This window comes from Copadichromis virginalis, linkage group LG22 (assembly GCF_057382275.1).
Source record: "Copadichromis virginalis isolate Kocher_CV1m ecotype Utaka linkage group LG22, C_Virginalis_male_GT1.1, whole genome shotgun sequence".
In the NCBI taxonomy this organism is placed as follows: Eukaryota; Metazoa; Chordata; class Actinopteri; order Cichliformes; family Cichlidae; genus Copadichromis; species Copadichromis virginalis.
Window position 1 is genome coordinate 19,465,556 of NC_140638.1, and position 12,319 is coordinate 19,477,874.

Genomic DNA, 12,319 nt, shown 5'->3' on the forward strand with positions numbered 1-12,319 from the left:
GCAGGAAAACTCTGTCATTCAATAAGGCCCCTTTTGTTTTAGTTATTTTTCTCTTTGACCCAAGAATTGATGTGTGAGAATCACAGGCTGGTACAAGGTTGAAATACCACAGAGATCACTCCCTCAGCTACATTAGTTTCTTAATCTTTTAGACGCCTGTTGAAGGCCAAATGGTTTGTTTCAGATTTCACTAATGTAAGAACTCTTCGTTTTGTGCCTTGAAAATATGTCGCTGAGATAATCACAATTGTAGCTGAACTAATAAACTACACAAAGGATGCTTCTTCACCCAAGGGCAGGAAGACGCTGCCTTATCTTGGTCTGTACTGGTTTAAACTGATAATCTGCTGTCTCATGAATTTTACCCTCTATATAAACTGTTGTACTTGTGAATAAAGTTGAGTCACTTTGGGAAGACAATCTAAAGCAGTCTCTGTTTTCTTGTTCTCCCAAGCTGCTCCCGAGCTGCTCGTACTAACACGCTGAATGGCATGCTTGAACATTACTTGAGAATATATTTGACTGTGTTACAGACTAAGGGACATTCTCTGCTGATAGGTGAAGGTACATTCTCTGCTGATAGACGTCCACGCCTCGGAGGAAGCCGATCCACGGAGTAGGCCCTGGAAACAGTTTCCTTCAAAGACTAAAACTAAAAAACTACAATAAAAAAATAATCGCATATCACTTGACACTGGGAATTAATTGAATGTTAAAATTCGAAGTTTAAACGATAAAGGCTATTTAGTCTAAGGTATCATCAATGACTGTAATGGCCCTGTTTGGAGTCAACAATTACTGAGTTAAATGTCATTAACTAAGGTAAAAAACAAAACAAAAACCCAAAACGTAATTGCGCAAGTGCAGTCATCCCAGTACTGAACAGATACCCTTTGATGTCATCATTCCTTGAAGCTTATTGGATATCATGACTTACCAACGTTAAATGGCCATGAGATATGTTAATATCCCCTTTTTCTGTGTTCAGAGCTTACCAAAGCAATAGAAAACCTTGCAAAACCATGAAAGAAACCACACATATATGCGACATGGATTCGGGTTCTTAACTCTGATAAAACTCCGGGTGGATCCAGTGAAATTATTGCACCTGCTCCAGAAGGGAATTATGCGGGGAGAAAAAAAGAGTCAGTGTGTGAAATTGGATATTTTGAAGCGGCAGAGGGGAGGAAGAATCTCCCCAGTGCGCGCCTCTGGGTACCCTCCTACCACCGACATCAAAAGAAGCGAGCCGGTCAGTCAGATATAACGCTTGATGAACAGAACACAGACCGAAGATGACAAGAGAGAAGTTTACAAGGAGGTTTTACACGACATAAGAGATTTTATTCACCACCAGCGACAACACAGTCTCCCTCTCGTCCCAGCGTGTCCAAGCACTGACTGTCGGACCGATGGGTTTTACGCATATCCTTTTCAGGTATGTCGATTCGGTCTCTCGGTAGGTTTCCAAGCCTTCGTGTTGTACAAATACTGACATTCAAGTCAAAGGAATACTGTTTAGCCTTCTCTAAATTATCACGGTCCCACGTGAACCTGAAAGGCGCAATAACCTCTGACGACATCCCCTCAGCTGATAAGTTCAACATCATTTCCCTTGAAGAAGTTTAATTTTAATATTACAGTATAATGTAGAGTTTGGGGCATCATCTTACAGTGTCTATTTTTTTTTTTATTTGACTTTGAATTTATATCAGCCACCGATTACTATCTCGGCCATTGCGGATGTTTTAGATATTCAGTTTTATTTTTCAATTTTCTTTCTGTTGTGAATTTGACGGCCCATTAACACAGAAGTTATTTATCTTCACAGGTTGTGGTCACGCGTGCGTATGCGCGCTTGCATTCGTTCGTTTAGGGAGGCAAGTGGGGGGCTAGGAGGTCTGCCACCAGACGCTGAAACGACATTAAATCACTGGGCCATAGAGCTTTCAGAAACTGACCGAGTAAGCTGGAGTGTGAGGGATAGCTCCTCACTTGGTGCGCGAGTAAATCTCCACTTTATCAGGGTCCGGCAGGCAGGCGCCTCCACGCAAGAATGAAATGTTCAAGTCGGTGCCTTCCGCGTAAAGTGTAGTCCACGGATAAAGGGATTCTCCTCTCACTGCAGGACTAAATTGACTCGCGAGTCCGAGGGAGAGTCAGACTGGGCGACACAAAGACAGTCAGAGAGGTTGCTATGGTGCTATAAAGTACGACTACATCCTCATCCCCTCTTTACAGGCGTGCAGCAGAAATAAAATTGGACCTGGACGGGGATGGGAAGGTAGGCATTTTGCTTTCATTTTCACTAACACTGAAATGTAGCAGTAAATTGGCAGAGATGAATGTTGCTGCTGTGATGAGCCAAATAAATTCAGCTTGAACGATCAAAGACTTGTGGAATACTTCTCCCCTGACCTGAACAGTAACAATTTTCCTGCAGGGCACAGGAAACCTGAAGCCTATAGAGAGTGATCACATAACTGCCAGGCAGTATTGTGGTGTTAGCAAGTCTCTGAAGGCGGTGTGAAAGTGAGGACATTTATATTTGCAGGAGAACATTAGAAAACATATTGCCGGCAGCTTTTCAGCATACATTTTTGCAGACTGTTAGAATTAGTTTCACCAGAAGGTAGTTGAAATTGTCTGTGCTCTGCTGACTCACAGAGGATGGAACCTGCAGCCCTGACGGCACTGATGCACTACTCGTTGAGCCATGTAGAACCACACCTGTCTCCGTAATGCAGTGGTGAGGCAGGTCTGGTGCCAGAGGGACTTTTCTTCCACGTATGGACCTCGCAGTGGGGAGCAGAGACACCCCCCAAAGTGTTCTGTCAGCATCTGCAGGGAAACGCCAATCCGAGCAGCAGCAGCAGCATCGGCATGAGCTATCGAGCCAGCTATCGCTTCTGAAATGCAACACCAACTCCAATAGTGCTGAGATAGCTCAAGAGAAAAGGCACAATGCGCTGTGCTACTGTAAATGCACGTGTGCTTAAAATGCATGCACATGTCAGCTACAGAGTGGTCACAACTCAAGAGTCTACTTTAAGCAGTTTCCCCCTACACAGTGATGCATATTACTGATATTAATTGGTCTGCAGTTGTTATATGAGGGCATTCCCCTGCAGACATTTGACTAAACATGTCTCAAGCTGGAATTCTGCTGACTTGAACAGCCCATTCAGTAACAAGGCTAATTATATACTTGAATTAAAAATTAATAGTGTTAAGGTCACTCAGAGAGTCAGTTTGTATGCTGCATCCTTATAACTGGCTGCGTTTGTTTAAATGTTCTGTGTGCAGTCATCTTGTCAGTGCAGTCTTGTTAAAACTGAGCTTATTTGCTACTTTTTAATCAGCAAGTGCTTCTGGTTTTCTCTTTTTGTATCAGTGCAAACACGGATGCATGTGCAGGCAGACCCTGTCTTCGAGTTATGGAAGCATTTCCTTTGTAAATGCATCGTTCAGAGTGTGAGCTCTTCAAACACACCCAGCTTGTGATGCATTTAATCGCAATCCACAGTGTAGATGAATAGTCTGCAGAAAAACAGAGCGAGAGAAAAAGAAGATCAAGGTCACAGCCTCACTTGCTCAAGAATTTGGTTTGAACGCAAGCTGGATGTTGTTGGTGCTTTTCTGGGAATTATCACACACTCGCACACACATTACTTCAAGGATGGCAGCTCATTCGGCTTCATTTACAATCAATAGTCTGGTGGCTTTGAAATGCTATTTCATAAAGCTGCTTTGAAATGAAAAAATTAAGTTTTTTTTGAAGTGATTATTTCCTCCGCTGAGATTATTTGTGAAGAAGGCTGAGTCACTTAACTGTTACTGGAAGCTGCACTTGTACAGGCCAACAGACTTTCTTCTTGTGCTATTTTCAACCAACCTTCTCATCGCTTATACTACGCTTGTAGACGGGAAAACCTAAAAGGAGGTGATCTGGTTATCTGACCTTGTTACATATTCCTCTTATATCAACTTTTTTTTAAACATTGCCTTACAGCATAATCATTTATTGATGTCAATTTTTAGACAATGAGAGCATGTGTGCTTTCTGTGTACAAGCCAGAGGCAGAACATCATTGTAAGTGTGTGCATGCATGTGTATATTTGTATGTGTTTGTGTATATAAGCGCTGTGGCTGGTGTGTGTGTGTGTGTTTGTTTGTGAGCCAAAGCTGCTGGTACAGAATACTGCACCATGTAAATCTGGTTGAGGAGAACAAAGATGTTCTACAAACACTGTTTGTTTGAATCAGGACGATCCCAGCATCCAGAACCCGAGAGAACAGTGGCTCATTCACACAACATCAAGAGAAGGGACCCAGAGCAGGGACCAGCTAAGGTCTTTTTATAAAGGTTGTGTATCCCTAGAGAATAACAAGGAGAGGAAAAGTGAGGAATAGAAAAGCCTTCGTCCATTATGTGCTGTTCATAATAAAAGGGATTTGTAGCCAGTTTCTCTTCAAAGACATGCCTGGAAAAACACTAGAATCCTTCTTATAGGTAAACAAAACTTCCCTGGTAAAATGATAATCATTTAAACCTCTTTACATATTACCAAACATGTTGCCTTTTAATATGTTTAATTTTAATTTTAATATGTTAATATGTTTGCAAATACACAATAGTCCCAAAAGTATTCACTCATTTGCAGATGTACTTGAGTGACATCCCATTCTTAGTCCATTGGGTTTAATATATTGGGCCAAGTTTTGCAGTTATAATAGCTTCGACTCTTCTGGAAAGACTTTCCACAAGGTTGTGGAGTGTGCTCATAGGAATTTGTTATCATTCACTCAGACTGACATTTGCGAGGTCAGACACTGATGTTGGATGAGAAGGCCTGGCTTGCAGTCTCCTCCCTAATTCATCTCAAAGGTGGTCTGTTGGGTTGAGGTCAGGACTCTGTGCAGGCCAGGCAAGTTCTTCTACACCAAATTAACTCCTTCTTGTCTTTATCTCGATTTGTGCACTGGCACACAGTCATGTTGGAACAGGAAGGGGCCATCCCAGAACTGTTCCCACAAACTTGGGAGCATGAAATTGTCGCTGGAGGATTAAGAGTTCCTTTCACTGGAAGTTAAGGGGCTGAGCCCAACCTCTTAAAAAGAAACCCACACCATAATGCACCGTTTTCATGGCAACCGCCAAACCCAGACTCATCCATCAGATTGCCAGACGGAGAAGCGTAATTCGTCACTCCAGAGAAAACTTCCCCACTGTTCCGAGTCCAGTGGCAGCGTGCCATGGGAACCCATTCCATGAAGTTCTATACGCACTGTTCTTCAGCTAACCTGAAGGAGGTCTGCCACCAGTTGGTGACCTCACACACACTATGCGCCTCAGCATCTGCTGACCCTGCTCTGTGATTTTTACATACCCTACTGCTTCATGACTGAATTGCTGTCTTGACCAATAACTTCTACTTTGTTTAAATAACACTAACTGTGGAATATTTAGTGGCTTTATATTATTTAGAATATTTCGATATTTCAGGAATGGATTTGATGCACATGTGGCATCCTACAAGAGTTAACAGAGTACCACACTGGAATTAACTGAGCTCCTGAGAGCAACTCATCCTTTCAAAAATGTTTGTAGAATCAGTCTGCAACGCTTGGTGCCTGATTTTATGCACCATGGAAGTCACTGGATGGGTGAGTGAACACTTTTGGCAATATAGTGTTTTATTTCAGCTCAGAAACTAAAGTAGCTTTGCTTGATTGAGAGTTCAGAATAAGCCTTACTGATGTTATACTGAGCTTTACTGCAGCCCCTATGTTCATCTGCCTGAAACAAGCTGTTTTAGCTCCTCTCTGTTTGGGAAAATTGTCTTTGGCTAGATGCCCCTTGTAAACAGAAGGTGGATGGAGCTGCTGTGGTCACAGAAGGAATATCCCTTTTTGAACCAGCCCTCATTTCTTTGCCTTTTCCTTCATTTTTCAAGAAGCTCCACTTTCTGGTAGTTTTTTTTAAAAGTGGTCTTCAGCAACAGTTTTCACCAGGCTTTCTGACGGTCTTTCACATTGGTTGTTTTGTGAAAGACCTTCAGTTATTTTTTGTTGGTCTGTTAAGCCATTTAACACTGATCTATTAATCATCCAATCATATATAATGCTCCTAACTCAAGGGATGAACAAGTGTTGTATGAACACATCAACATTCAGCAAAGAATCAACTTCATATTTGATCTTAAGGCACTTTGTTACACATCATTTGTTGACAGTCTCTTTACGTGAAAAATGTCTAAGTTAAAACAGTTTTGATGGGCACAAAGTTGTGTTTTTGTCCAAGCAAAGTAAGAAAAAAATCCAGCAAAAACCAGACACAGGACTTGAGAGTTACACCTAGACCTTCAATTGATCCATGTGAGGGACCAAGCAGCCAAGGCATAGAGGACACAGAAAAACTTTTCTTCAAAATGGGTTTTCTATATTTTAACCCTCGAAAACAGTTCAAAAAGACAAAATTCTAAAATATAATTAGTGGGCCCATAAAAGAGGTCAACTAAATATAACTCTGCAAAAAGTAATTTCCAGAAACTTAAACAAACAAAGTGGGCAACTTAGCTCACAAACTGACCTAATTACAAAGACACAAGAGGGTAGCTTTTATAGTGGTTCGGCCAAACCCTATTACACACAATAGGGGGGAAACAAAAATAAATACTAATACTAACTAAGCACAGAATAACAGAAGTAAACCTAAAACACCCCTGTTTCTGATAAGCACATGGTTGGTCCTGCTGAGCAGGCATTTTGTTCTTAAAGTCCTCAGCCACACCTTTTGCCCAGACAGGAAACAGCCACCATCCCAAACCAGGTAACTCAAAGAAAGAGAAACATAATTAATATAACAGAAAACATTTTTAGAAAAACCACACAATGCTACTATCCGTGCGCTTCATAATATCAGTGTTAGGTTCAAGTAAAATGGTGAATTATATTAGTGAAGCAACTGCAAACCAAACTAATAAAGTGAACGAATGGACTCGTTTTACCTATGTGTGGCTGATGTCATCACAATCCATCTACTGTTCAGTAAAGCCTCATTAGAAATAGTCGCAGTGGAAGGGTGGCTTCCAACAAGCCGTTCTTAATGAAGGGAAATAGGAAGAAAAGGCTGAGGTATGTCAAACAATACAAGAACTGGGCTGTAAATCAGTGGGAACAGGTCTGATGGAGTAATGAATCCAAATGTAAGATTTCTGATTTGTCAGCTGTCTGTAAACATCGTGGATGCTCTGTCAGGGTTTGGGGCTGTATGCCAGCCAGTGGTGTTGGAGATCTTGTCAAAACCAGTGGCATTATGAAGAGAGAACAGTGCCATCAGATTTTAATCCACCATGTAATACCATCTGGAAAGCAACTGATTGGCAACAGTTTCATTTTTCAGCATGACAATGATCCCAAATGTACTGCTAGTGCAGTAAAAGCATATCTGGATAGAAAAACACAGAATGGAACACTATCAGTCATGGATGTTTGCATGTTTGAATAAATTGCTGCGCGTTCTCCTCATTTTTCCTAGGAAGATAAAAAGAAATGAGGGTTGGTTCTATACTTTTTTTTTTTTTTTTTTTTACATATGAAAGGAAAAGCAGAATAGTACCACTTTGTATGTACATGGTGTGATATCTTATGAAAACATCACACGTCTCATATTTCTTTTTTCTTTTTTCTTTTACCTTTGGCTGTGCTGTGTCATATTCGGAGTGGTTTTCAGTGTGTTTTTTTTTTTTCTCTTTTAAGTCAAAGCCTAGATAAGCAAAGGGTGGTTGAAGAGCCAGTCTACATTCTCAAGGTCCTCACGCATACAGACACAGTTGTACATGTACACAGGCATGTTACACATGCACATAAGGGAATCTGTGCTACACTGTGGACTCAGTGATGATGACCTTTGCTGATGTGATATTAAACAGACTGGGTAATTGACATTTTTAATCTGATATCTGTATCAGAATTTTTTCAGCTATGCCCTGACTTTTTTTTCTTGTCATAAGCAAGTTTATACAGCAATTTTGTTAATGAGCATAAACCGTCTATTGAGCAGGGGCAAGAAAGGGGCACTAGCATTATGTAAATTAGGATATCGAGTATGCAGATTTTCCTCGTACCATTTCCTCATGATCTTCCGGCAAGGATTCTGTCTCCCTATCAGAGAGTGATCAGAATAGCCAGACCATTGTTAGCGCTGGCACAATACAGCATTGTAGAGCCTCCTTTTGTGTGAATCGTTCAATAGTGTAGGATCTTTTCCAATGGCGAGGTTTTGGTGAAGGGATAGACGACGCTCTGCGCGATCATTGTTCTGTTTATGGAGAATAAATGGCACTTATTACCTATAATCAATATTTCACCTACAATTCCAAATAACTGCACTCTGTGTCTGCAGGATTTTTGTCTGGCAAAGTCATTTCAGTAGTGCCAGAACCCATTGTTGCTGCCGTAATGAAAGGCAATTCACGTAAATGATTAAATGTAGAATCAGGGTGGCTTCTTTCTCACCAAAGCCAAGTTGCCTTGGGCAGTTTCCAGTAGTATGTCAACCATTAGTAGTCACCGTTTTTGTCATATGTCTTATTAATGCCCTGCAGTCTTGATTAGAAAAGGAGCTGGTGCCCAGTAATGCCATACATACTTGTAGGCAGTCAGATATTCATGAAAACACACTTAAAAAGGATTGTTCTCAAGTGTTAATGGAAGCCATTTCTGTCTTCCTAAAAAAATATCTGTGCAATTATATTTGACATTGTTACCTCTAAAACTTTCAAACTTCAAAACCTCTACCTCCCTCAAAATATTCAGAGTCCCAGTTGCATGGTATTCTACTTTTCTTCTTACGTGCTTTTTTATTCAGAATAGAAAAAAAAGGTTAAATGAATTGAATTCTGCCCCTGGCTTTCTATTACTTTCTTTGCTTGCTTCGTCCTTCAGCTCCTTTCATGTGTCCTCTGAGTTCATCTCCCTGAAGTTTTGAATCTAGGTTGGACCCATTTTCATACGCGGAACTAGGCGAGGGAAAGATAATCGTGTAATTGCCAAACCATAGTGCATCACCAAAGCAGGAGCCTGGTGTAACCGGTGAGGCTGATGTAAGCATCTTTGAAAGGGTTAGGAGACCGGAGATTTAACCTGACAGGAAACACAGCACATCAGAAATTTAGAAGAAATGTCATTGAAAAAAGGCTTCCCTTGATTATTTTTTGTTGTTTTGCCTGCTGACGCAGATATGAAGACATATCTGTGAAACCGTGACATTTTCAGACCTTTGTGTTACACGCCGCTTAGAGTTTGCTCAGGTTTGACCTTTTAATGCCTGTTACATGGCAGACTCCCAGAGAGAGAAGAGCAGAAAATGATCGAGAATATCTGGAGCTTGGGGGTAGTTTGGGAATTGATTGCATGCTTTCTGCCTTTCTGATGACAAACCACTTACCCATGAGACCAATACATGGAATAAATATTTGGTTTGCTGGCATGCATGTGTAATTCTTCCCCCTCAGTCACACCCAACAGATTAAATTTCTTTTCACTGTGCAATGCACAGCTAAAGTAGTGATTACGTTTATTCCGAATGACGTGCGCCAATTCTACCACGGGGCGTCTATATAAGGACACCTCGCACAGATCTTTCTCTGTGGGCCCATGGCACTAGCAGTCATTAACCTTCTAGTCAGGCAATTTGGGGCAGAGGAGTGTTTCTCTTCCAGCAAGCTGGATGTGACTTGTAGACAGGAAGGCCAACATCTTCTTTACAAGGTGAAAAGGGACATTTTTATCGGCCGTTTGATAAATTCGGTGTCCGCGGTGTGGCACATCGTCCTTGTGCCTCTGTTTCTTGCTCTCATTTGCACTCCATTAGTATTTTCCTTCATTCTATTGCTCCCATTCATTTTCCCCTCAGGTCACCGCTTTATTCTCCGGTCCCACCGCTCTCTATCGCCCTCCTCCTCTCATTTTCTCCCATCTGCTCCTTATGTCGCTCACACAGAATGGATTGTAACTGACTTTATCCCCACCCCCTACCCCACCCCCCACCCCGCCCCTTCCCTCAAATTTTCTTCCCCTGTGTCTCCTAGTCTTCATCTCCACAGTGGATCAGCTGTTGCTGGCCAGAGCTGAAGGTGACTTGCTGGCTGGGCCAACGGCTGCAACACAGGACATGGGTCCTGCCTCTCCTCCCCGCTCGTGTCTTGTGTTGCAGCCAGTGGAGCTGCCTGTCTGCCCACTGATGACGCGTGAGCTCCAGGAGTGGACGGATCTTATCAGCCGTGGACCTGCCGACACAGCTCCCCATCTTACCGCTAGCTTGAGCCTAATCACTGTCATTCTGTGTAGTTATCCCATATCTAAATATGTTCTCTCCCACAGTTTAAAGCAAATAAACTACTTCAGCAGAAATGTTCCTCGTTGTGTTTGTCATGATAACAGTGGAGTGTTTTTTGCATCATAATGGGATGTCTCACCAAGCGTACAGCTGCAGTCCATTGAGAACAGCTCCCTGTTAACATTTGCACTGTGACATCGGAAGCAGAGCTAGAGCCATCAAGATTATTATACTTTTCAAACTATAAACACGAGGCAAGCCAAATAGCTTTTTATTAATCTGTGTCTCGCATCAAATGAAGCAGCACTTCTGGCATTTCCAGGGAAGAAATGTTATTATGAAGCAGTAGCTCTTGACAAGGTCAACAGTGGTGCTCCTCTATGCGAGACGGGCAGATGCTGTGGAGGCACGCACAGGGTGTCTGAGCCCCTTTAAATGCATCCTCTGTTCCCCACATGTAAATGAACAGTATAGCTGAAAATTAGATAGAGCAGAGACGACTCCAGAAGTGAGAGATAAAGAAGCAAAGGCAGCAGGAAAAGGACAGACATGCTGTACAGTGCCTCCTGCTACCAGATATATCCACTCACCTTGTGCTGTCACTCAGACTTGGTCAGCGTGTGTGTGTGTTTGTGGGAGACAGAAAAATAGAGAGATAGTGGGGTGAAAGGAAGTGTTTGTGCACATCGGGTGTTCTGGGTTTCTGTGTGTGCAACTTTGTAATAATGGAAAGTGTGCGAGAGTGCGTGTGCTTCAGAGTAGACAGGGGGTGTCACCTGATTAGAATGTAAATCTGGACGCGGGCTCTTGCTGTTTTTCAATCTCCCCCCACACGGATTGTTTACCAGAGGGATTGAAAGGAGGCTGTGTGCTGAATGCTGCGCGAGCTGATATTGGCTGACTGTGTTTACCCTGCGTTCATACACGTCTCAGAAGTATACAGATTAAAAAATATATTTAACATACCTTCAATGACCTGATCATAAAGTAGCCTTAAAGGGAAATGACTCCTTATTTTCACTGCCCTGGGAACTTTTTTTTCTGCTTGGATTCACTGTTTATAGCTGACTAATTGAATGCAAATGAGCTCAGCACGCTCTTTCTGAAGACTAAATGAAAGAAAAGTTTAACATCCTGGAAAATATGCTCTGTAAAATATGAAAGCGCTGTTACAGCAGCTTCTAGCAGCAGCATGTCGGCTTCACTGAGCAACGGGGGAAAACGGCAAATCTGACTTTAATTGTGAGAAGATTCACCTACCAGCAGCACTAAAAATGTGCAGTTTATATGTCTGTAAGTTTTGTTACATTGCTGAACTATTTCAAGTTTGGGAGTGACGTTTTCCTGCATGATCTGTTTGTTACCTGCCTTGGGTAAAAAATTGTTTGTATAGATTATATGAAGAAGATACGATATACTAATTTGTGAGCCTAAAGTTGTACTGGAATGTTTTTTTCCTCATCTTTGACTGAAAACACACAGTCTAAAGCACTAAAACACAACTGTAACCGAAAGCTAACGCTGAAGCCAGATAACTAAATGAAAAAAAGGAAAAACCTGCACACAAAGAAGAAGTAAGAGAGGCAGAAGAGCAGATCTGTTCTAACAGATTGCCAGGTCTTAAGGTTGGATTTGCTGTGCTACAGATTTTTCTACATCAGTATACTTTGTGTCTGCAATCAGCAGTTACAGCTTGAACGAGAGAGCTATTCCCCTCCCACTGTGGTCTAAACTCCCCATCCAACAGCCGACTTGGTATGGTAATGCCACGGCAACAATATCGAGTCAAGAAATGCATTCAGTTCACAGCAGGAGAGATGGAGACGGGGTCTGAAAGCAGGATCAGGAGTTGAAAGGTCTTGTCACAGGTGTCTTATCACTTTGTGTTATATTAGATATTTGTGCAGTGGTAGGCACCCCTGGCTGAATGTCACGGCACCGGGTTAAGACACTGACATTTGATTGATGATGACATG

The 12,319-nt window shown here is 42.0% G+C and overlaps 1 long non-coding RNA gene across 1 annotated transcript; it reads left to right on the plus strand.

Annotated features, from left to right (window-relative positions):
- The first annotated feature begins 967 nt into the window (after positions 1-967).
- Positions 968-4,339, plus strand: LOC146683237 (uncharacterized). The gene is made up of 3 exons (XR_014917569.1): positions 968-1,438; positions 2,242-2,284; positions 2,668-4,339. It is a non-coding gene; the product is annotated as an uncharacterized LOC146683237 (long non-coding RNA).
- The last annotated feature ends 7,980 nt before the right edge of the window (positions 4,340-12,319 follow it).